General features: G+C 37.2%; 1 protein-coding gene across 3 annotated transcripts in view; it reads left to right on the forward strand.

Moving 5' to 3' along the window:
* The first annotated feature begins 204 nt into the window (after nucleotides 1–204).
* Nucleotides 205–26,375, forward strand: part of Rasgrp3 (RAS guanyl releasing protein 3) — a 102,782-nt gene continuing 76,611 nt past the window's right edge. For 2 of the 3 annotated variants that reach the window (XM_076834010.2, XM_076834013.2), the window contains exon 1: nucleotides 17,651–17,719. The gene's annotated coding sequence lies outside the window, so the exon portion shown is untranslated. Of the gene's footprint in view, nucleotides 449–17,650; nucleotides 17,720–26,375 lie in introns of those variants that run through there. The other variant, XM_076834011.2, reaches the window with a different exon arrangement.

The raw sequence follows: 26,375 nt of genomic DNA on the forward strand, positions 1-26,375 counted from the left end.
CACACACACACACACACACACCCCTAAGACTGCTTTTTGAAATCAAATACATTTCCTGCCTTCTTCATTCCTCAGTACTCTTACGACCAGTCTATTTATAGCCCAGGAAAGGAAAAAGCTCCACTGGAGGCAGGAAAACTAAGTTCGGAAAGAATAGGAGGAAGTGTGCCTGCCATTTAGCTAAACAACCTTTTATTCATTGAGCTCAAAGCTTAGCAGCTTCACTGTGGTTGTTAGGCGTAAACAGCTTGCAAATTTCCATTTTTTTTCCTCTTCACTTTTGAACTGGATTTGGGCAATGGAGGTGATGACAACATTTTAGAAAAGAGAATAGGAATCTCTAGGTGTTTGGGCACATTGAAGAGAAACTTGCAAGAAGATGGGGAATAGGAAAAAGATGATCCGACAGTGGGGTGAACTTTAAATGAGTGCACGTCTGCAAATTAAGGTAAGTGTCATTTTTAAGTCTGGTTAATTTGTGTGTCTTAATGCATTTTGAGAACCACATATTTTAACCACAGACGGTATTTATACTTTGAGGGCAAATCCTCATGTAACTTTTCAATGAGTTTTGCTTATAGCTCTGAAGAAATGTAGCAATCAGCCTCAGTTACAACATCTTCAGTTTCTAACAACAAATGTTTCAAAATAGTTGCTTAAGGTACCTTTATTGCCACTAACTTTCTTCAATTTCAACATTATTAGGGGATTACATAGCATAATTTTACTGATGACCAATTTTTTTTTTTTTTTTTTTTTGGTGTTGAGGATTGAATCCAGGGTCTTATGCATGCAAGGGAAGCCCTCTACCAACTGAGCTATATCCCCAGCCCCTGATGATCACTTTTGAAAAAATATTTTCTTGATATTTGTGCTTTCTAAAGTGCTGATCAGTAATCCATCTGCCATTCTTTTTATCAATATTGGTTAAGAATGCATTTAATAAATGGCTTTTGTGCAAAAAAAAAAAAACAATGATAGAAAAGTTAGTTAACTAAAATTTAAATTTTGTATAAAATGTAGTGAAGATAAAGCCCCTCCCCCCTCCCCCCCCCAAGTACAAAGATTCTTCTCCTGGTCACTCATTTTCAGACAAAAGAGAAACTTCTAGAAGCATAAAACCCAGCACTGAACAGTTTCCAGTCACGGAAACAGTTCACAGTAATTATTGTCATCTAAATGACTATTTCAAAACATTCCCTCAGCATATATGTTCTGAGTGCCTTGAAAAATGTCACTGGGTTTGGAAGTGGAAAGGTTAAAAGGAAATGGATTAAATCCAAGAGTAGTTGATGCTGCCCACAGAAACTTGGAAAGCTCCTAGGGACATTCCAAATTCTTTTAAGGTTCCTGGCCATCAAAGGAGCTGGAGTACCTTTGTTTAAATGATGCACCACGTACGCCATCCACTGCCCATAAAGTCTGCATTTGTGTCTGAATGGCTTGATTAATGTTTCCACCAGACTAGTAAAGGATTAAGGTCCTGGTGGCTTATTGGAAGAGAAATGTGCTGCTATTCTTTTGGCTCCTCCCTGATTGAGACTGCTATGTTTGGAATCTGTGGAAGAAGGTAGGAAAATTGGAAAGCAGAAGCACTGAGCCAGCCAGAACCTGCCAAGGGCTCTGGTGGATTTCATTGGCTACTTTCTTTCCCGGGAGAATTTAAGTTTTTTTTTTTTTTTTTTTTTTCCTTTTCTGATTAGAAATTTATAATTTATCCCATGGAAACTGTAAGAAGGTTTAATATTTTTGAGTAGAAAGAGCATGATTTCTTAGTTGCTCATATGTTCTAAGAAAATAGGAGAAAACAAAATTAATCTGGATAAATATATTAACACTGAAAATATTTTTAGGACACTAGTGCTGCAAAGTCACATCTGAGCCCTTTGTTACTTCTACAGTAGGGTGAGAGCAAAGGGAACCTCATTAATGGCTCCTCCTACCCTGTATTGCAAGTCCCTAAGCAGTGCCACACCACAAAAGCATACAGACTGCACTCCCTACTAGTAATACAATCTCTACCCTTGATAAACTCTACATTTGGTTGGAGGAAAGGAATTATGTAGGACAAAAGACATTCTATATATGGAACCAAATTAATGACATAGTTCATGGCTACCAACCAGATAAGGAAGAGTTGATCCAGGTAGGCTTTGTGGAGGTCTGAGGCTCAGCTGTGGTGGGCAGGAGATCTGAAATACAGATAGAGGTAAGAGCATCTGAGATAGGACTGGAACTGAACTGTGAGCATGGACAGAGATTGGAATGTACATTGTGCACCCAAGGAATCAGGGTGCCAAGTGAAATACAGGATGCCTAGTGAAATGTGAATTTCAGGTAAACAGCAATTACATTTTAGTATAAGCGTGTCCTATTGCCTGGAGGTATGAGGCCTATTGCCTGGGACATACTTGTCCAAAAACATTATTTGTTATTTATTTGAAATTCACTTTGCACTGGGTGTTCTGCACCTTTATTTTCTATAACTGGCAGCCCCATCGGAGAACCAAGTCAATCAGCTTGACTGAAGAACAAGCATGCAGAGCCAGTGAGAAGTTTCTGGAGGAGGTGGGGGTCAGACTATGTATGGTGTGGCTATAATGCCACACTAAGGAGCTTAGAATCTAATTTAAAGATGCCACGGAATCACTAAGAGTTTTGAAAAGGGAAATGGCATGATAAGATCTGCCCACTGAGGCAGAATTGCTGGGATAAGGAAAACAGGTCACCGAGGCCCTGTGCTGATGAAAACAGAGAGGAAGAAACCAGCCAGAGACATATTAGGGAACAAATTGACCTGCTTTGAAAACCAACTGGAAGCTGGGCACAGTGACATACTGCCTGTGATCCCAGCCACTTGAGGGGCTGACGCAGGAATCACAAGTTCAAGTTCAAGGTCAGCCTCAGCAATTTAGCATGATCCTGTCTCAAAAGAGAGAGTGGGGAGGGGAGGGAGAGAGAGATGGAGATGAAAACTAGTTGTTTATGGCTATTAGAAGGAGAGGGCATGCTAAAGAGGGCTGCATATTTTATGGCCCATCCAAAGCAACAGCTAATCAAAGAGCCAGATGCCAGTCAGGGAGTTAGTAAAGGAGATGGGGAATTTGGTCACAGACATATTAAATTTAAGGTGATGAAGAAATAGTTGAGTAGAAATCGTAGACTGACAGCTGGAAATGGGAAATGGCTTAGGAGGGAGGTAAGGAAATAATAAAAGCTAAACTATGTCAAGGTTTTTGTCGTCACTATCTTATTTAATGCTTGCAACCACCTATGAGCTTGCTTGCCACAGTTTTATAGGTGAAAACTATGAAGTTCATAGAGTATAAGTAACTTGCCTATGATTTGGGATTGCATAGCTAGTGAGAAATAAAAGAAGATGGAAATTGGGTGCATACGCAGCAGAAACTCATGCATCTGCTAATTCCCATACAGATGTTCAGTATCTTATTCTGGACTAACTTTCCCCACCAGAAAAATTCTAAGGGCACCAACTTTTCATTCTATAATCCAATTTTTTGGGGGGTGGTGCTGGGGATTGAACCCAGGGCCTTGTGCATGTAGCTACAAAGTGAGCTACATCTCCAGCCTCTATAACCCAATTTTTAACTAAGTTCTTGTCTATTATTGTTCCTATCTTTGGTAACCCTCATAAAACTACTTTTTGGTTAAGCTCTCTGAAGAAATGGGAATAGTTTGTACACAGAGGTTTTATTTCTTTATTATTTCCCTATTCATTTATTACTTAAATTCTTTTCCCTTCACTGTGTCATTTTCCATTTTCCCTTGGTTGTCTGGGAAAATAAATACAGAAGAGACCAAGGTTGTTAATTGCCTCTCCCTGTCGGTGGCTGCCCCCTAGTGACAGCACTAGCTAACATAGTTCAGCTGGAGCGGGAGATAACACAGCGAGGTACCAAAAAACAGGCTCCTTGGGACTCTCTAAATAGAACAAGAGTTCACAGAATCTCATCAGAATCAGCTTTGGACTCTCAGATGATCTGGAGACGACTTATGCTAGGAGATTCTGGTAAAAGACTTTGTGGAATTACATATACCCTTGCAGCTGCCTAGCCTGAGGGCCTTTTGAATAGGCCAGTTTTAGGTTTATCTTAAACTTTCTAATTATTAAAAGTGTTTCACTTGTTTACCCTTTTAAAAAGGCATGTGGGGGACATAGCTCAGTGGTAGAGCATTTGACTAGCATATGTAAGCCTTGAGTTCCATCCCCGGCATGCCCAAAACACAAACAGAAAACCAGTATATATATATTATCCTTGGTCATTAAACTTTTAAAGCAAATATGGCACTTGCCTACTACCATGGACAAAGTCCTGGGTTCAGCCTCCAGAACCATACACACAGAAAATTCCAGGATCTTTTATTCTATATATTGATTTCAAAATTTGCAATATATTTCTAAAGTAAAAAGTAAATGCTCTATCTTTTAGCAATCTATCCGAAGGAAAGAATCATAGATTCTGGGAAAAAGAATCTTTATCTATTTGTAACAGATTTTGTAAATAACCTGAATATATATAAATAAGGGAACTGTTAAACAATATTCCAATATATGGAATTTCATACAGCCATTAAATTATATTAAGGCATTAAATGGTGCTGAGAAGAGTTCACAGGTAATGTTAAGTGAAAAGGGAAAGGCTACAAAGTTATATCCAAAGTGTGCTCTCATTTGCTTACATAAGAGCTAAAATTCATTTGACAAAAGGTTAACAATAGCACTTTATGGCTAGTGGGCTCATAATAACTTTTATTTTCCACTTTGTCTCTAGGATAAACAAATATCTACCACTTTCTAATCAGGAACAAAAAGCAGTATGTTTTTAAAAAGTGGAGATAGAAGTCTCTGTTCTAGTTTCTTGCTGTCGTGGCTATAATATGTTTGTGCTAATTCAGCGTCATTTATGGCCTCCTTGCCCAGTAAAGAGCTATATCCTGTTTGTGACAGCATAATTTATTGTCATGGAAAAGATCATGATGCACTGGCCTCATCTGTGACTTCATTGCATTCATTGGCAACAGGAAACAAAGACACACACACTTTTTTTTTCATAATTGTTTTAGTAATAATTGACAATTGGAGGAAATGAATGGCAGAAAACAATTATGGGCAGACAAGATGGTCAGCAAATCAGACTGGGAAATGCAATGGAGCCAGACTCAGCTTTATTCATGCAATGATTTTAGAACATTACAAAGATATTATTGTTTTGTTCTCAATCTACTCCTGAAATCACTATTGTTTTTTTACCAGCAGTTACACAATTTTTTTGCTGGCAGCCATAACCCCCAATATGTTTTTAATTCAGTAATCCAGTAATCCCACATCAGGGATTTGGTGCTGAATTTTTCATGTTTATTACTATCTAGGGTCAGTGTGAACTCCTCCCTGTGCACATGTCCAGCAATGATATTCAGGGATTTTGCTGTAATTTTCCTGCCTCGGACTAGCTGCCCTGGTGCTGGGACCTCAATTCTTAAAAGTTTTATTTTTCATTAAACATTAAACAATCAAATTCATGTTTCTATTCTTGTGAATTGATCCCTAGTCTCCATTTTGGCAGCAGTAAACAGGGGGAGAAAAAACAATAAACACTCCAAACAAATAAATTTATGATTTGCTGTCTATTTTTCTCATGCCATGAAATGGGCATAAAATTAATAACTTCTTAGATGAAAATAAGGAATATGTAATCAAACAGGAAAGAGTGAAGTAAAATAGCTATTAGACTGTATCCTAATCTTGTGTCTATTTATTCTGTTGTAATACCATTTCTCTCTTCTATGGCTTATGTCCATAGTTATGGCTGGACACTATGAAAATTCTATGGATAGGGGAACTAAACATGCACAACTGTTTTAATCTTCTCCAAGTCATATTCACCTCTGATTGATCTGATTTGGAGTAAAATTCTGCAGCGGTTCTGACTTCAAATCTTTAAAAACTAGTTGCTGATTATGCTATTATTGTGGAGGCCTTAGGCCAGTACTGTCCAAAAGAAATAGAAGGGGAGTCACAAATGTGAGCTACATGATTATTCTTACATTTATTTGTTAGTGACCATGCTAAAAAAAAAAAAAACCCAGGTAAAATGAATTTTTAAAAATGTAGTGATAATATAGTTTACTTAAGCAAATATATTCTTTTTTTATATTAACTTAAATTTTTTTTTCTTAGTTAGTTATATATGACAGCAAAATGCATTTTGTTCCCCAAATATATTCTTAGCATTACCATTTTAATGTGTAATCAATATAAAAATTAGTGAGGATATTTACATTCCCTTTTTGATACCAAATATTTGAAATCCCGTAATTCGTGTTACACATCTCAATTCAGAATAGCCTCATTTCAAATGCTTAGTGGCTTCAAGTGGCTTATGGCCACAGAAGAGCTACGGTGCTATCCACAGATGCTTGCATACATAACAGCTGAAATTGGGGCTGTGAGGTCTGCCATGCAAGAGTCACAGACTCCTCCATTCTGCTGTGTTGAGCTGACATCTGGCAGTTTTTGAAGCTTAGTTTATTAGGATAATCTGATTGTTCATTTAGGGCAGGTAACTACAGATTCCTCAATTGAAAAGAAGAGCCAGAGACTTTTAAAAAAAAATCCCCAAATTTTGAAATGTGAGTTACATGTTTGTAAGAGACTTTAGTTTATTATCATATTTCTAAGTGCAAATTCACTTATAGCAATAGTTTCCATTACACAGTGTAAAATGAACTTCTAGAAAGCCTAATAGAGGTCATGCTCTTAATACTGCATAAAACTTAGTGCAAAGAAAGCTCTTTAGCAATTGAAGCACTCTGTCTTGTTGTGGCCACTTGCTGCTGTCCCTTCTGCATTTTGCATGGTTTTATTTGAAGGGTAGGAAGCATGCTTCAATAATCTTGTGTAACTACTGTGCCCTGGGGACTCTCATGCCAGTCAGCTGGGGTGATGAAGAAAGCACTGTGTGCTAAATGTGGAGACACAAAAATAGAACTGGTGGAAGTGGATAAAACCAGAAGATGCTATAGGTTCTTGTGGCTCCACCAGTGGCGGGGACCTGGAAATGCAGGCCTCTGAAGTCCTGGCAAGGAGTTGCAGCCAACTGGAACAATCCTGTTTTGGGTTCATTTCTTACTCCACGAGGGTTTGATTATGAAGCTAGATTTAAAGCAGTCAGAAAAGGTTTCAAATCAAAATAAAAACTTAAAGACTTTTAAAATATAAATAATGACCATTCATTGCATGATTTACAAATTGGTAAGGCTCCAAAACCTTGAGAATTTTCTTGGCACTCTGAATTCACTTTCCATTTTTTTCCCCGCAGGAATGAAGTTATAAATAGTGACTGGGTATGTGCACCTAAAATGCCATATGTCTACAGTAAAATTATAATGTATTTATAATGTATTAAGTTCTTGCTTAATTATTGTAAATATGAGCTAATTATTGAATCGTTATAATACATTTAAAATGAAATAGCACGGATGAAGGTACCATTTCTACAGTAAACCATGAATTAATAATGTTAATAGTGTGTTAAGAATACATTAACAATTAATACAGAAGAATAAAGTGTATTAACTCACAATCACCTTGTATCAAAAGCAATACATACTAGTAGAGAATCCAGGAATTCCCAAGTACTGTGCTATATTGGGGACCATATCAAGAGATAAATCTTATTTATTTTGTCTCTTCACATTGGTAAAAAAGCAAATTCACTAAAGAAGAATGAGAAAATATGAAATTCTTTTCAAAAAAGAGGCCTCCTTTTTTTTTTTTTTTAAAGACTTTTATGTCTAATGTTACTTTAAACTTTAGGTTTGCTTTTTCTTTAAGGAACTACCTCTAGCACCTCTTAATGTATAGCCACACTTAGGACCTTTTCAATTTTCAAGTAGGGCCAGATTTTCCTGAAGTAACACTTAGCTGAGGGGTAGAAGAGAACAAGATGGAAAGAAAGGCTGTATATTATCCCAGCATATAATCCCAGCAGCTTGGGACGCCATGGCAGGAGGATTGGAAGTTTAAGGCCAGCTTCAACAATTTAAGTAACTTAGCAAGTTCCTTTCCCCAAAAATAAAAAGGGTTGGGGATGTGGCTCAGTGGTAAAGAACCCCTGGGTTTAATCCTCAGTAACTCCCCCAAAATGTACAAATATGGAAAGTTTAGAATTAAATATGTAGGCATGTAGGAAAGAGAATTGTGTGAAATTGCTCAGAATCCTGGGGGAGAGGGCAGGGAAGACTTGGGAACTGACTTTAAGAAGTGATCCTCTTCAGCCTCTGGGGTCGGGAAAAAGGAGGGGAGGGAGGCACATGCAACTAGCTTTCACGCGTGGAATATGTTTCCCAGTTTTTAAATGTCTTAGTGTGTTTCTTTTTCATTGCTGTGACAAAATACCTGAGATAAACAACCTAAAGGAGGAATGGTTTATTCTGGCTCATACTTTTAGTCTATGGTCACCTGGTTCCATTGCTTCTGGTCCTGTGGTGAGGCAAGACATCAAAGCAGGGAGTGTGTGGTAGAGCAAAGTGGCTCATCTCATGGCACAAAGGAGTGAGGGTAGGAGCCCAATATTTTCAAGGACATGTCCCCAGTGACCTACTTCCTCCAAATAGGCCTCACCTCCTAAGGTTTCCACCACCTCCCACAGCGTCAATGGCTGGGTTGCAAGCCTTCAGGGGACATTCCAGATCCAAACTACAACAGTAAGTGACATTAATTGCTGGATCCTGCAGATACTGCCAATGTTTTTTTTCTAATCACTAGTGAATGAGGAAGCTGTGACCAAGTCACACATTAACTGACCTTCAGTTATATTTGGCTCAAATGGTGCCACTGGTTGGTTTCACAAAATAACGTGAGAATCCAGGGACCCAGGATTGAGTTGGATTATGTATGTAGCCCCAGAAACAGGAGTTTGGGCCAGGGGAACAATAACACCTTTCTGTAATGACTTCTGCCTGAGTCCTGGGGCTGCTTCTGTGGTGCTGGGAGGCCCACTGGCAAAGACAGAGAGTGGTGTGAGCATGTCTGTGTTTCACATCTGCAGCCATCTCCATCCCTCCTGAGCCGTTACCTTGTTCTTCTTTAGTATCTTCTCTCTCAATATCTTTGGTTTTTATTTAGGACGTTTCCTTTAAAACATCCACATTTCTTCCTGGCCGTGAAAACTACCACCCAACCTGCTGCCTCTTCCATTAACCACGTGGATTCTCTGATTCCAGGCCTGAATCCAGGTGGTATGTATCCCATTACATACCACCTACATTTTCTCTTTTTTTTCTTTCCGATTTTAAGTACATAAAATCTGTTGTCTTTCCTCAACTCCCCGGAAACTATAATGTCAGACCCTTTCTAAATGATAAAGTGAGCAACTTAGCCTTGACTCCTCTTCATCCCTGAGCCATTTAGGATCCTAAAATTCTCCTCCATTGACTTCTGAGACTCTGCATGGCCATTGTGTTCTTTCGATTTTCACAAAAATCTTCCCCGCCCCCCTCTGTTCACAGAAGTAGTCATTTATCAAGGGTCATTTTTCTCCATTTCTCTCTAAATACATTCTTCCTAAGAGAACTTATTCATGGTGTCACTGTAACCAGCCCTGAACTTGTTATACATCTCCAAGAGAACTGCAGTCTACACAACAGCACGAGTCGTCTCTCTGCAACATGTTTCTCCTTGGTGTCCCTCCGTCCTCTCTAGCCTCTCATATCCAATACTAGAATCCTGTCCCCTTCCCGTATTGCCCTGCCCAATGTTGTTTCCTGTGATGGCAACAGGACCCACGCAGTCGAAGGTGTCTCTCCTCCTGGGCGTCCTTCACCTCCCACTAACCTGGTGGATCACTCTTCCTGGTAAGTGCCTCATATCCACTCCTCCTTTCCCATCATTGCTGCTTCCGTTCTGGTTCCTGCTTACCTTATTCATGGCTGCTCTCAGCTGATTTCCTTCCCTCAGGGACTCTTTTTCCACACATTCCACTTTCTGAACTCCTGAGAGAACACAGTCTTACTGAGAAGGGCTGCAGACTGGCTGGAGTCTTTGCTAAGTTGCAAGGGACAGAAATGTCATCGAAGTGACTGGACTTGTTAAAAGGAAAGGTTTTCCTCTTGGGAGTGGGAGAAGTGAGGAGCTGACAAGGGACCTCAGGATGTGCCTGCTGGAACCTGGGGGACTCTCCCTCCACTCCCCAGAAGGGTCTGCTTGCTCTTTCCAGCTTTCTTTATCTTTTTCAGGCTTCCACGCCCAAGAAGTAGGAGGATGTCTGTCAGCTCCCCATCCAAGTGTCTCTCATAGACGTGGATAAAGCTCTTAATCCCAATTTCAAACTTGCTTGGGAAAAAAACCAGTTATCCAAAAGGCCCAACCTTGCCTCAGGTGTCAGTTCCATGTCCAGTCGGTTAGGCCTTTGAGGGTGCAGTGACTGTACTAATCAGTGACTGTACTGAGGATGGGGCAGACTTTAGCAGGGTGAGGACTGAGTTGGGAACTTGAAAGCTATTACACTTGGGACTTTGGTGTAATAGAGCTACTCTCTCCCTTCCTCTCTCTCCAGTTGTTTTAGTCAGGATTTTCACTGCTGTGACCCAAAGACCTGACGAGAACAATTTTAGAGGAGGAAAAATCTTATTTGGCTTACAGTTTCAGAGGTCTCAGGCACATTATGCAAAGGAAAACTGCTCAGGACATGGCACAAGGAGGGGGAGAGAGAGAGAGAGGGAGAGAGAGAGAGAGAGAAACTCATGCAAGAGAGCTTTTCTCACCAGGGACAAAATATAAACCAGGGACAAAATATAAACCAAAGGCATGCTTTGTGACTCACTTCCTCTAGCCACACCCTACCTGCCTATAGTGACCCCCAAGTTAATCCCTGCTCAGGTCAAGGCCCTCATAACCCAATAATTTCACCTCTGAACTTTCTTGCATTGTCTTACAAATGAGCTTTGGGGGACACCCCATGTCTAAAGCTTAACACTGGTCCTAGCCAGCGTGTCTCCTAACTTTCCCTGAACACATCTTATAACTTCTCTCTCGGTGGATTCCCTGTGCTGCCCCTGTGCTGATCTGGCCAGGAGGAATTTGCCTCTTCTCCTCCTCCACCTCAATCCCAATTCAACTGTCTCCTCCAGGCTGAGCTCACAAGGGTCCTCTATGATGAAACCATTAGCCTTCAATGAGATTATGCGCTTCACAAATGCCATCACATTTCCATGTTAGAATACTATGTAAACACTATCTAGTACATTTAATCATGTTTGGTGGTGTTTCTTTAACGTATTCCACTATTATTTACCTCCATAGTTAGTTTTCTGTAAGTTTCTCCTCTCATCAATATAATTACAAATTCTATAAAGTATAGGCCATATTTTGAGCTTTAAAAAAATCTTCTCTGAAGTATACCAATATTCATAGTAGCATTATCCACAATAGTCAAAGACAACCCCAATTGTCCATTCACAGATAACTGGATGAACAAAATGTAGCATATGCATACACTGGAATTATTCAGCCACAAAAAGAAATGACATTCTGATATATGCTATAATATGAATATACTTTGAAAATAGGCTAAGTGAAATAAATTCAGGTATAAAAGAACAAGTATTATATGATTTCACTTATGTATCCTATCTATAATAGGCATCTTTATACACATGAAAGTAGATTAGAGTTACTGTGGGCTAGGGGAGGGGAGAAAGAAGGTTATTCCTTAATGATTATTCAGTTTATATTTGGGGTGATGAAAGAATTTTCCAAACAGTGATGATGATTGTACAACATTGTAAATGTAATTATTCCATTGAATTGTACCCTTAAAAATGGCTAAAATAGCAAATTTCATGTTACATGTATTTTGCCATGATTTTTTAAAAAAACTATACAGTGTACCAAAAAACAATGAATTGCTTGATGAATTATATGTCAATAAGCTCTTTTTTTAAAAAAAAAAATCTCTCTGGAACCAGATATAGCTTATGTATAAGTGCTTAAGTAAATTTGTTGTGTCATTTTTCTTCATTAGGACACAAATTTCTAGGTAGCAGAGATCCGATATATTTTTCAAGTTATATATACCAGAAATAAAACAATCACTCTCTATTTGGGGCTTAGGTAGGTACTCAGACTCAAGTTAAGTGCTCTCCAGGTGTGATAAGAGAGCTTAAACCATTTTAGTCTATTTAGTCTCTCCTGGAGTACCTTATACATAGCCATTTCCAAATCCTACATTTAGTGAATGAATGAATGAATGCAGGACCAACAAGGTATGCTGGATGTCCACTTAGACATATGCATAGATATTTGATCCCAGCCAACTTTTCACCGTTGTTTTTTTTCTTTAGGATTGAGATTATTATTTTTTTTCAAATATCTGCCTCTAAGGCATAGTGCATTATGTTATATAGATAGGATGGAATTTTGTTCAGCTAGCTAGGAAAAAAATCATATTTGGGGAAGACTATTTGATAATAGTGGGAGAAATAAGAATATGTGATGACATTGGAAATGTATATAATATATGATAAATACAAAAGGAAGGCTAAAACTCTGTGTGCCCATTATGCATTTTAGAAAAGACAGAAAAGGTATTTTATTAGTTCCTTGTTTCTGTGTCACAATGAATTATCCCAAAATGAAGTGGCTTTGAAAACAGTAGCCATTTATTACCTCTTGTACTTTCTGTGGGTTAGAAATTCAGAAGTTCAGACTCGAGCATTTCATGTGAGGCTGCATCAGACATCACCTGGGGCCTGTCATCTGAAGACCAGAAAATCTGTTTTTATCCCCCTCCCTTGATATATTATTTTATTATTATGATTATTATTATTTTGGTATCAGGGATTGAACTCGGGGATACTCTACCACTGAGCCAATCCCCAGCTCTATTTTGTATTTTATTTAGAGACAGAGTCTCTCTGTGTTGCTTAGCACCTCACTTTTGCTGAGTCTGGCTTTGAACATGTGATCCTCCTGCCTCAGCCTCCAGAGCTGCTGGGATTACAGGCATATGCCATTGCGCTCAGCTCTTCTTTGACATATTAAGGTATAACTAACAAACAAAAATCTCACTTATTTACAGTATAAAATGAGATGTTTTAATGTACATTTACAGAATGGAATGATTAAATCAGACTATTTAACATATTCATTGCAAACTTATTCTTTAAATAGTGAAGTCATTTAAGTACTGCTCTCTTAGCCACATTTGAGTATACTGTACATTATTATTAACTATAGTCATTGTGCTGTACATATAGAAATTATACATCTATATAACTGAAACTTTGTACCCCTTGACAAAGAGTGCCATGCGCCCACCTGCTTTCAGCCTCTGCAAACCTCGATTTTATTCTCTGATTCTGAGTTAGCTAACTTGAGACTTTGTTAGGCCAGGTACAGTTGGATCTTTATTTTTATTCATTTAGCTACTCTGTGTGTTTTGACTGCATCCATGGGACCTAGACTAAAACTGTAGTGCATAGGGGCAAGCTTGTCCAGGATGAGCCTTGAGCCTGAGTCCTTGGTGTCCCACCTGGCACTGGGATGGATGGGCAACTGCATCTACAGGAAAAAAAAACTGAAGTCTGAGTCTGCAGGGGCTGGCTAGATTAAGAATCTTATAAAGAATGATGAGTCCTTCACATCAACTAAAGATAGATTAACACATGCATTTACCTATTTTGAGTTTCCAGCTAAAGAAATGTTTAACACATATATTTGCCTACTTTTGCTTCCTTCCAAAATTCCATTAAAATTATATTAAAGGGTTTCTGCACAAAAGGAAGACCACCCCTCTCCCACTATAGCAGAAGACTAAAAGTTTATTCTTTCAAGAAAGTAAAATATGGGGTGTTTAGACTGGAAGACAGTCGCTGAAGGCCAAGGCAGACATATTTAAAATATGGAAAGTAAATGTAATTTGAGACCCAACCCTCTTTCTTGTCTTTCAGAATGCTGTGGGCAAGGCAAAAAACGTATCTGCTAATTGGTTCTAGTTTTTTTTTTTTTTTTTTTTTTTTTTAAATCTTACAACTTGGTCACAGAAGAAAGGATGACCTGGTTCTATGTCTGAAAAATATGGGGAAAGGATTCAAGTTAGGGAATCATCTGCTTGAACCTGCTTTGGAACACTCAAATGTGACCAATGCAAGACAGGGATCCTGATTGGCTCAGTTTGGGTTACATGCTTATCTCTAGGTCAAAGAAGGAGGGTCAGATGGGGTTGTGATTGAAGGTGATGGTAGAGGAAATTGGGAATGTCAGGTTGACAGTGTCATAGATTTCAACTGTAACTTTGCAGTTTCTTTTGCAGGAGATGATATCATATAGGAAAAGGCACCATGAAGGCTTAAAGTTATCTTAAAAAAATTCATATACTTCACAATTCTGCAACACAGTATAGTTTTTCAAAATATTTTTTCTATATTATTTTCTCTCTTTTTTAAAAAAAAAAAAATCCATGAGACAAATATTGCCGTTCTTGTTGAAAATTGATCATGAAGGTGGAGTCATACAGGTAATTTAGTAGACTCGCACCATGGACTAAGTGGATTAAGAATGGGATGGGGTGAGGAAATGTCTTTTGATTCTTAGTCCTGTGCAGTTTTCTATTTTAGCATTCCACCATCATGACAGGATCACAAATTCTTAGATAACTGGGAGGAGTGATGTAGGACATTTGGAGAGAGGTGACATTCAGGCAAGTGCACTAATGCTCATGATTTCCTAGTGTCTCGCCTGTAGTCCCTTTGCACATCAGCCCCAACACATGTAAAACCAATAGGCTGGAGAAAGTGCTGCCAAACCTAGACAGCCCGGAGGAGCCACATACCCTCCTTTTGGAATAAGACTAAAGAATTAACTTCTGTAAAGAATTTTCCATCTGTTTTCCTGATAAGACTGATTAGAACCATTCTACCCAGTTTTGCAGATTCTATGAAAGAAGAGATGAACTGCACCATCTGGCCTGGTTAAGTTTAGCTCAGATTTCCTAGAGGATTTCTAGTTCTATTATGCAGGGAAGGACTTCACCTTCAGGTGTCCTAAGGAGAAGAGGAGTTTCGAGGTGCTAGATGTCACCCTACACTGCCCTGAGTGCCTCATTTTAAGTAAGAAATGCGACATCATTTTCAGTGCACACTAGCTGGGCATGTATCAGACATCTCCACATGCACTTCATTTACATTTTGCTGAGATTATACCATGGAAACATTTTTCTTACTGCCAATTCTCCATCTCCCGGCCTCTTCTCCTACCCTCTCCTCTCCCCATCAACTCAGTTTCCTTTGTTATTTTTGGTACAAACAACTTTCCTTCAATTAGTTTCAAGGCTTTAGAAAAGCAGTTAAAAGGACCAGACTGGGGAGGATCATCTAGTCTTGTTACCTACACGTACACAGCCCTATACCTGCAGAGCTAACTGGCTGTGGATTCATCTTTTTATTCATTTAATGATAGGGTTTACATTTCAATGGTGAATTTAGAAAGTCTATGCTGTGGTAATGGAGGTATTAATGTTATTTTTGCCTTTGACTATCATTCTTTTTCTTCATTTTATCTCCTTTTCTGCCTTTATTTTTAGAATAATTTTTCAAGTTTTCTTTTTTTCAATTTTCCCCTCTTTCATGGTCTGAAAGTCACATAATCTAAATTTCTTTTGTTTTAGTGGTTATGCTTAAAAAACATACTTGGTAAGTCTAATATTAACTTCCTCAGTCTTCTTCCAAATAAAGACCTTAGAAACCTTGAATTCTGGTCTCATTCTCCTACCTTTAATATTTCTACTGTTTAACATGTAGTTCCATTTGTTTAAAAAGCACCTTATCAAAGTTATAATTGACATATAAGTTGTACATTTTTAAAGTATACAATTTGATGTCTTAACATATGTATACACCCATGAATCTAGTACCACAATAAAAAATTTAGAAACATTTATTTTTCTTAAAAAATTGATCTAGTTCACTAACAAACATAATTGGTTGCATGTTACAGGGTCTGTTGTTTTCTCCAAACTTGTTTTCCTTAGAATTCTGTAGCTTCTGCACAGAGATAACTATGATAATTATCATTCATGAAAATCCACTAGGCATTGTGCTAAATGTTTGTGTTTGCTAGTTTTCCTTTGCTATGACAAATTCTTGAGATAATCAACTTGTAAAGAGAAAAGGTTTATTTAGACTGACAGTTTTAGAGAAGGTCAGCCCATGATCATATGGCCCCACTGCTTTGACACATCATGTTGGCAATGCATGGTGGAACAAAACTGCTTAACTCATGGTGAGGGGGAAAAAAAGAGAGAGGAAGCCAGGCGGTGGTAGTGCATGTTTGTAATCTCAGGGAATTGAGAGGCTGGTGCAGGAGAATTGCAAGTTTGAGGCCAGCCTCAGCAAATTAGCAAGGCCCTAAGCAACTTAGGGAGAACTTCTTTTAATAAAAATAAAATAAAAAGTAAAAAGGGCTGGGGATGTGGCTTAGTAGTAAAGCACCCCTGGGTTCAATTTTCAGTACCCAAAACCAAAGAGAACGGGGCTGACATCTTGAGATCTTGCAATCCACTTGAAAGACACACCCACAAAGACCTAGGCCACCACCTCTTAAAGAAAAGGAAAGTAGGCCACTAGGCCCCACCTCTTAAAGATTCTATCATCTCCCATTAATGCCATGGGCTGGAGCTGAGCACTGAGCCTTTAACATGTGGACCTTCGAGGGACATTCATCTAAACCATAGCAGTGCTTTTACTTTATTATCCTTAATTTTTAATCATAGAAGCAATACAGGTTTGTTATAAAAGAATGTATTCAAATGCTAAAATGAATCATACAGAAAAGGAAAGACCTGGAATACTCTTTTGTTTCTTAAAAGTGGATATATGTTTATTGCTTGATGTTTCTACAGATATTTTCTATGCATTTGAAAGCATGTGTTATTGAACGGGACTAAAGGCAAGGGGCTTTTTCAACCCGTTTTTTTGCACTTTGTGCATCCAGACCACCTTTTCATTTCATCCTTTTCCTGCCTGTCTGGTGTATACAGCATGGAATGCCAGCATTGTGATTGTTTTGCTCCATCTCATCTTTAGGTAGTTTGTTTCTCCTTTTGGTGTGACACATGTCATATTTAATGTGCCTTACATCTATCTTTGTGCACATACTGAATATTTTATAGGATAAAATCCTGAGGTAGAGTGCACAATTTCCTGAATAAGACCTTTGCAGGAAACCTACATAGCTGCACTTTGAGTTGGGTATTATCATTTCCTTTTTACAAATGGGGAATTTTATCCTTAAAGGCTTAAGTCTATGACTTGGAAGTGACGGAGCAGGGAATGAGAATCCTGGTTTCCTGTTCTGTGGTAGTTAGCATTCTCACCACTCACCACGCTGCCTCTCCTACTAGTTTAGAAAGTGATTAAAAAAAGAAAAAGTTTATTTATGGTAGAATTGTAATGAGGATTTACTGCGAATTTTCAGCTTATAGTACCCTATGGAATTAGAATTCAGGGGACAGATTTCAAGCAATTTATACTTTCACCTGGCCTTTTGACTGAGAGCACTAATGTGAATACTGAGGGTCTATTTATAGCAGATTTCTTTTGAGCACTGGGAGATGTTGTGAAATAGCTGTCGATCACAGGCAGCTAGGGCTTACTTGCCCACTTTTTGTTCTGAAGGAAAGGACACAGACCATCTGGGCCAGTAAGTTGAGTCCAAAATCGGACTTATGTTTATTTTACTTAATAAATGTGCTCTTGAATAGTATGAGTTGAATTTTGGTTGGTTGAGTGCCATTTTTAATGCACCAGGGGTGCACACATTTCTTCTAATCCTTTAATGAGTGAAACTTTATAAAACAGAGAATGCTTTGGTAATGTGAACAAATTTCCCTTAATTTATGTTGAATATAACATAATTTTTCTTGAAGCTGGGAACCCTGCACTCAGTTATTTGTGTCTTATAGTGTGTTGGCTGGTGCAACCCTATCAGTTAACAGGAATGTGGAATATATTATTAAAAATACAGGCAACTATGTTCCAATGTCTTCCTCCAACCTCCCAAACCAAACCATATGGTGAAACTTTACCATTCAGAAGAGGAGGCTTTAGATAAAATTCTGTGCCTGGAAGAGTAGAACTGGACAATGGGTGCTTCTCATCCCTGTGTTTATATTGCGGGCCTGTTCCTGCCTCCGATGGCATGTGAGGAGCTGGCTCCTCAGTTATAAGGCCACAGTCAGCAAATAGGACAGAAACTGGTGAGGGAATCACTGCCCCTTTCCCTCAGCGGCACCGCTGCCCGCTACGAAAGGGCGGTCATATGTTTTCAGTATGATCTTAATATATATTTTTTTAAATTATTTTTTTAGTTGTATTTGGACACAATATCTTTATTTTATTTATTTTTATGTGGTGCTGAAGATGGAACCCAGAGCCTCGCATGTGCTAGGCAAGCGCTCTACCACTGAGCCACAACTCTAGCCCCCCAATCTTAATATTTTTGTTTTTAGTAGCATATCAGTTCACATTTGCTCATGAAAACACTTTTTTAAACCAATCGGCAATTGATTCCATGATTTGGAATGATATTTTAGAATTCATAGACATTTTGGTGTTCAGAGATAATAGGGGAACAATAGCAGAAGGTAAATAGACTCCAACTTTTAACTTTGTCCATTGAGTTTTAGATGCTTTGAAAAAATATCATTACTCTTCACAAAGAATAAGCCAACATCTTCAACTTTCAAGGATTCAATAATCGTACGTGGTGAGACATAATTCTGAAATGAAGCTTTAGTGATTCTTATATTAATCTTGATCCTCAAAATGAATATTTCTCAGATATTTTTTAAGGCTGTGACCTTTGCATTGCTCAGTTTTGGGGAAAGTCACTGAGAATGGCTAGTGTCCAGCCAGACACTAGTTAAAGTGGTAATGACAGATTTTAATCAGTAATAACTATTGCAAAGGTGAAAAAGGGCAGCATGAACTGAACTCAAATCTGATTTGTACAAAAGTAACCAGGCATTTTAAAGGGAGAAGAGGCAGTAGGGAGAGGGCAAGTTGGAGCTCAGCAAAGTCAGGAAAGTGAAAATTTACCAAGGATTGGTCAGCATTAACGAGATTAGGCCAGCTGTGTCTGTGTGCTGGCCTTTATCATTTATCAAAGTTAGCATTCTTTCTCCCACAGAGACTAGAAGACAGAGGCCCTATCCTCAGGTTAGGTATTGGCTGAGGATAAATTATTTTGGCAATCTTGAGTTTTCTCAGGCAGGCCCTTGAAGGAGGATTAGAGTCATCTTATGGATGTGGCCTTGAACTGCCAGAAACTATCTTAGGATTTTTTTTAAGACTTCATAACCCAAGAAGAGAAGAGAGCTCAGAGGAACATGGCTAGCTAGCATTTGGTCAAAAAGAGAATCTTGGTCAAGAGCAAATGAATAATTTTTGTGACTTCAATAATCCCAGTTTGGGAAATGTATGCTATGGAAATAAAAGCACCAGGAACTGAAAATATATGTGCTAAGATGTTTAGCATGACACTGTTTATAGAGGCAAAGCCTGGGGACATTTAAATATTCATTGACAGAGTGAATAAACTATAATATAGCTATACTGTAAGTTAGAATACAACTATTAAAAATAATTAATTAAATCGATATTGCTGATTTTGGAGCCAATATACAGAACCATTATTAAAGAAAAAAAATCAATTTAAGAGTAATGGGGGGGGCAAGTAATGGGGCTTTAGAAAATGGAAAAGTAGAAAAAAAATTTGCATAATACATTTTTCTAATCCATGTGCATTTTGATATAGATAAAAATGTGTTTTATCTCAGTAAGATAGAATAGATGGGGAAAATGAGTTATCAAGTTATTAAATTTTTCTTTATGCATATCTCTGTATTGTTCAACTTGCTACAATTGGCATGTATTGCTTTTAAAATTTAAGCATCTTATAAAATAAGATACACACACACACACACACACACACACACACACACACACACAGGACTCCTGTTTTTCTTGTGAAACAAGGCTGTTGTTCAGTGCAATAATGTGTCTGCATTCTGGCCACTGGAAGATATATCTAAATTGAATTTATATGCATTCACATTCCTCTCAAAGCTTCAGGGCTTAGGTTGGTATTTTAGCCCATGTTCCTCTGTATTTTCTTACTAGAATGTGTTTCCACTAGCTGAGACACTTTACCGAGTTTTTTTTTTTTTTTTTTTTTTTTACTTCCTATGGTCTATATTAAGGAAAGAACTCCACTCCTTAGTTCTGCTCCCTCATTTTGAGAAGTTTTACCCCAGCATAAATAAATCTACTACTTTTCACTAAGAAGAGTGGCAATCACAAAGACGAGCCCAATAACACTCCATTTTTAATTAAAACATTAGGCAAAACTGAACATTTCCAGTTTTCTTTGTTTTTAATGTGCTGTTAGATGTGTTTGCTTTCTTGGCTTCCCCCCTAGAATCTACAAATAAGAAAATCCTGGTTGCAATAATACCAGATCCTCATTCCTTAGCAGGTTTCTACCCCACTTATGGTTGACTCTGTGTTCTCTCAGGAAGTCCAAAGAAAAGTGTCTTGTCCAAAGATTTTTCTATGCACAAAGGTATAAGGAATACTGAGATTGTTGCCAAAAGTTCGAGCTTATGCAGTGTAAGTAAGTTGGGACACTGTTAAAGGAAACGTGAGATCAAGGGAGGGATGTTTTAGAAAACAGTATGGAAAGGAGGTCAAAAGCCCAGGCTGCACAGATTTATAACCTGGAGGCTGTGATGGTTGGATTAAAACTTCAGCAAGTGGTTTGGCACTAAGGCTGGAAAATGGGACTTGTAGTTCGCTAGCTGGGTTTGGATAATCTGGTAATTAAAGTGAAGAGCAAAAGCGATTAACTGGAACATTAACATTGCTAAGAATTACGCACAAGTTTGAGCCGAGGGATTTGTTATCAAATTACTATGGCTATTTTGTAATTATGGTTACAGTGTGTAAAACTCCATTCGTTCATTAAGTGGACGCTGAGCATTATCCTCCAGCCAAGGTCAGGGGGCCCTGATGTGAAGCCACAGCAGCTCAGTGGATTCAGAAGGAGGTGTCAGTTGAGAGTGAGGCTGGTGAGGGAAGCAGTGCGGTGGAGGAAGCCTAGAGTTCACCTCTGATAACAAAGGAATTTCTAATTTCTAGAAAGTTCCCTTGAGTGGGCTTGTTTGTTTGTTTTTGCAGTGCTGGGGATTGAACCCAGGGTCTTGTGCATGCTAGGCAAGAGCTCTATCACTGAGCCACACCCTCATTCCTTCCTATGGTTCTTAGGAAGCTGGACCTGCACCCCCATTTCATGCCTTTAGCTACCACACAATTAGAGAAAAATATTTAAATACTTACTTGCCCTCATTTATCCCTGAATAGGTTTCGCCTTTTCTGCTTTGAGGGAGCAACTGTGCTGATGCTTGATCAGAAAGGAGATCATCAATCTGAAAACAGCCTTTATATTATTCTCTGCATACTAAATGATTCTCAGAAAACTGTAGTCAGCCACTGGATTTTTGCTTGTTTGTTTACTATGAGCAATTCTTTTCAAGAACCAAAAGAATCCCAGAAATAGCAATGATATTTTAAAATATATAGATTTGGATTAATTTTACCACTAATCTGTGGTTCATGGGGGTAGGATCCTCAAAGATTAATAAGAGTTGCTGTCAAATCTGGGTCTTGAAATAATACTCTTAGGGGAGAAAGTTATTGTGTAAGTAATCACGCCAGGCAAGTTGCTTTGTGGCATGAGTGCTAAATTTTCCTTCTTACATTTTATTGAGTCCACTTTCAACCCAGCCTCATTTAAGAAGCTGGTTAGTTGAAGGAGGATTTTTAAGAGGAAAAAAAAAAAACTACCATAAAGTTAAATTTAAATGAATTAAATAAGAGTAATCATGCCAGGGGTAATGTTTTTAAAAAAGTGAATGTAAGGTACCAAAATGAAGAGAATTAACAGGAAAAAAGAAAGAGAACTGAAAGGGAAAGTCCACAAATTTGGGAGTTTCTCCAGGAATGCTGAAGAAAAGGAGGTACAGAGGCCAGGGTGCAAAGTTGCCTTCTGCAGAGTCCTCCTCTGGTGCACACTCCGTTGTTCTTCTTGTTATTTTTATACACCTTATTTCCAATTCATGTATGGATTGTGTTCCAAAGTTTCACATGTAAATTATTGTTTGAAACTCAAAACACATAGAATGCCTTTATCCATAGAAAGAATGCTGCAAATGGCCTTCAAAACATGGGCCACTTCATAACTGCTTATCTGGTCTCACATTTGCAATGGATAATATTAGCAAGCTACTGTTAAAATGCCAATAATGAGACCCCAAAATGCAATCCAGTTGATTTTGGCTGTTGTACTTGTGGGTAAGCAGGATTAGAAGAGAATGAGTATGTCCATGGAAAGTTTTATAGCTACTAAATCACTTGGGGGGATGGTCAACGCTCAGGGTTTGGAAACAGAGAGACATGGGTTAGCAACTTTCTGTGTGTGCTGCTTATTAGTTGTGGGCAGGCTGGTTAACCTCACTAAAAGTCACCTGAGGGTAATAATAGCATCTCCCTAGAGCTTTGCTATGAGAATTAAAGTGCATTTTGCACACATGTTACTTATTAAACATTATTAATAATATATGAACAATATATTATATATAAGGCCCCATTGCTATTATATGTAATAATCATTAGTACTTATATATGTCTTTCTACATGTTCCTTATTTCTCCCCAAGATATTATTAACTTTGAGAACAGTGGTCTTCCACTTTGGTGAATCTTTAAATGCAATGTATACAGAGCACAGGCTCTATATTTCTTCATTTATTGACATTGATTTGCTGTGTTCAAAAGCATTATCAATTAAAAACTGTACTCTGATTCTTTTAAAGTTTCTTTTTTATTTGTTACAGGCATGTTGCTAGCACAACTCTTATTAACTGAGTGTGACTGGGTATTTTATTTCGACACCACAGAGTTCAAAGAGAAGTAAGAGGGAAGAACAGGAGTGACAGGAAAAATACTGTGATATTTAGACAAATACCGGAACTAAAAAAAGAGAAACAGAGAAGGTATCAAATTGCTAAGCCATGTCTCTCTGTTTCCAAATGTATGTGTCTGAGAGACAGAGATTGCACAGGGTAGAATTTACTGAGTTGGAGGAGGAAGGGAGTAATGTTGTCTACCAAGCTGCCAGCAAGGGAAAACTTGGAGGTGCATAAGATGTGTTCGTTAGGTGACCAGCAGGTGGTGTGTCACCAACTTGGAGTCTGGAATTTGGTACCAGGCAGATGGATCTGAAGCTTCAGGAGGCTGCTGCTATTATTGTGTGGGATGGGTACCATTTGGGAATTTTTTCCTAAGGAACAAAAGCCCAAGAGGATGTCTCTGAGAAACTAAATCCAAGGTACTTAGGCTAGATCACCCTTTCCTCCTCTTCCTGCATCCTTTGAACCTTGTAGTTTGGCCATTTCTAGTAATTTGCTGTCAAACATTGGGCTGGGCCCAGGACTAACATGTTAGAGAAGCAGACTTGGGAGAAAGGGTCCCACTTTGTTAATGAAGAGGCTTTTTTTTTCTCTTGGGATCCTAGTTCTTTTTTCTTGATCCCTTTTCTTGTCAATGACTTTTCTTCTTTGTGTAGGTGATTAAAATACTTTATTGTCAGTGTAGGTCTAGTTTTCCTTTTCTTATTTTAAAAAAGATCATTTTAAAATAAACAACGAATATATATATATTTACCATAGAAACAGTAGAAAATGTTGATAGACATAAAGAAGGAGAAAATATATGAACCCCAATACTCCTAAATAACCATTATTTTTAAGATTTGATATATAATGTTTTAGACTTTGTCATATGTTCACATATATTTTCTTAGGAAAAAGGGATTACTCTGAATAAAGTTCTGTAACTTTTCAAAATCTTAATCTAGGTTGAGTATTTTTCTATGCTAATAATATACATCAACAACATTATTTTGCAATGATTGCAAAGTGTTACAGCTTACAAATGTTTTGAAATTTGTTCAACTACTTGTGGCATATAGATTGGTTATAATTTTATACTAGTATAAATAATGCTTTAAGAAGCATCTGTATACTTACCCAATCCATATTTTTCCTTGGAATATAGTTCTAGAACAGGAACTAATGAATTAAAGGGAATACACATTTTAAAACATTTTTCCATATATTACAAAATTATCTTCACATATTGTACTAATTTATATTTTTGCCACCAAAGTAGGAGGGTGCTGTTTTCTAAACCTCCCACCAACATTGAAAATCATAATTTTTTCATCTCTGTCAAGTATATAGATAATAAGTGATACCTTATTATTATTTAATTTCTACTCTTTTTTTTAGGGAATCTGATTTTTTTCATGAGTATGTTTGTTATTTATATTTCTTTCCTTATAAACTATTAATTGATAACCTTTTCCCAGTTGTTACTTGTGCATGCTATTAACATATTAAGGCCATTTATCCTTTGTCATATATGTTTTACTTTTAAATTTTATTTTGTCAATTTTGATTTAATTTTGGTTATGATGGGTTTATATTTTATGTTTACAAATTTTATTTTTATCACTTCAATATTTTAATTTCTTCATGGTTTTTTGCTTTTATGATTGTTATTAAAATATTTTTGATAAAAGGATTTAATCATAACTAAAATAATTTTAAGATTGTGAAAACAATCACATGAGTTTCTACAAGTTTCCATGTGGTTTTATTTTTACATTTAACTCTTTAGTCTACCAGACATTTACTATGTCTGGCATGAAGTAAAGATTGCATCTTTCTTTTTCCTATTAGCTGAATATTCAACCTCTATCAAATAATCCATTTCCTTCTCACTGAGCTTAACTAGCATATTTTTTCAAATAAATATTTTAACATAGTATCTTTATGTGTATTTCTAGGCTTTCCAGGGTCCATCCTATTGACACCAATACCAAACTTTGAATTTTTAATATTTTGACGCTTTTAATACCTCAAATCTTCTTCATTCTTTTTTCACAATTTTTTCTTCATAATTTTCAGTTTTTTTATTCTTTTAAATAAAATTCAGAATTTCTTTTTTGAACTATTTGAAAAAATCTTTTTGAGATTTTTAACCAAAATTCAATCATTCATACATATGTATGTATATATTATACATACATATGTATGAATGATCATAAACGTTATAAATATATGTTATTTATAACCTAATTATAATTATGAAAATTTGGGGAGACTTGACATCTTTTTTTAAAATATTTTTTTAGATGTTAATGAACCTTTATTATTCATTTATATGTGGTGCTGAGAATTGAACCCAGTGCAACACATCTGCTAGGCTCTACCACTGAGCCACAACCCCAGCCCGAGAATTGACATCTTTATAATATTGCATCTTCTAGTCCAGAAAAGTATATTCTTATTTTCTCAGTAAAGTTTTAAAGTTCTGTAAACTTTTTGTTTAGGTTAACCACTTTGTCATTTGTAGAAGTTTTGTTTAACTGTTGCTATTTTATTTCTAATAGTTCTTGGATATTATATGAAAAATTTTATGAAATTTGTGTTTTTTAATTTCACAACTGTTCACTCCTCTATTTAAAACTTCTTAAAAGTTGATTCTATTGAGTAAATTATGATAACACCTTCAAGTTAAGTAATTTTGTCTCCTGCACTCACATACTTATTCTTTAATTCCATTTTCTTGCCTGGTTGCCTTGGTTCATTATGCAGAGCCTGCCAAGCATCCTTCCCTTTTGTCTGATTTGAATGCTAATACCCCTCGAATTTCACTATCAACCTAATGCTTATGTTTATTTGTTTTGAGAGAGAGAGCATCTTTATTGTATTAATAATTCTTCCAACTCCATTTTATTAATTAAAAAAATTGATATTAAATTCTATCAAATGATTTTCAAGATCATCTCTTGTGGTAATCCAAAAGTTTTATGACTTATTTATACTAATGGATACTGTCATACTGACATATTTTTACATCTCTAGTATTGACATATTTCTACATTTTGTTCATGCGTGAGGTTAGTTGGTGATTTCTTGTATTATGCTTTATCATTTTTTTTTTTTTTTTTAGGTCAGGGGTATTATGTAGCTTCTTGTTACTTTTATTTATCTGAACATTTTACATTGCCCAAGAGTTATCTGTGGCTTGAAGCTCAGGGAGAACTTAATTGTGTAAGGAACCCTGACTAAAGCTGTTTCTTGGAAACAATTTCTTAACAACTCGTACATTTTTCTGTGATTGTTGATCTGTTTTTTGAACATCTGAGCTTAGTTTGCCTCTAATTATTACTTT

Source organism: Callospermophilus lateralis, chromosome 14 (genome assembly GCF_048772815.1).
Source record: "Callospermophilus lateralis isolate mCalLat2 chromosome 14, mCalLat2.hap1, whole genome shotgun sequence".
Lineage (NCBI taxonomy): Eukaryota > Metazoa > Chordata > Mammalia > Rodentia > Sciuridae > Callospermophilus > Callospermophilus lateralis.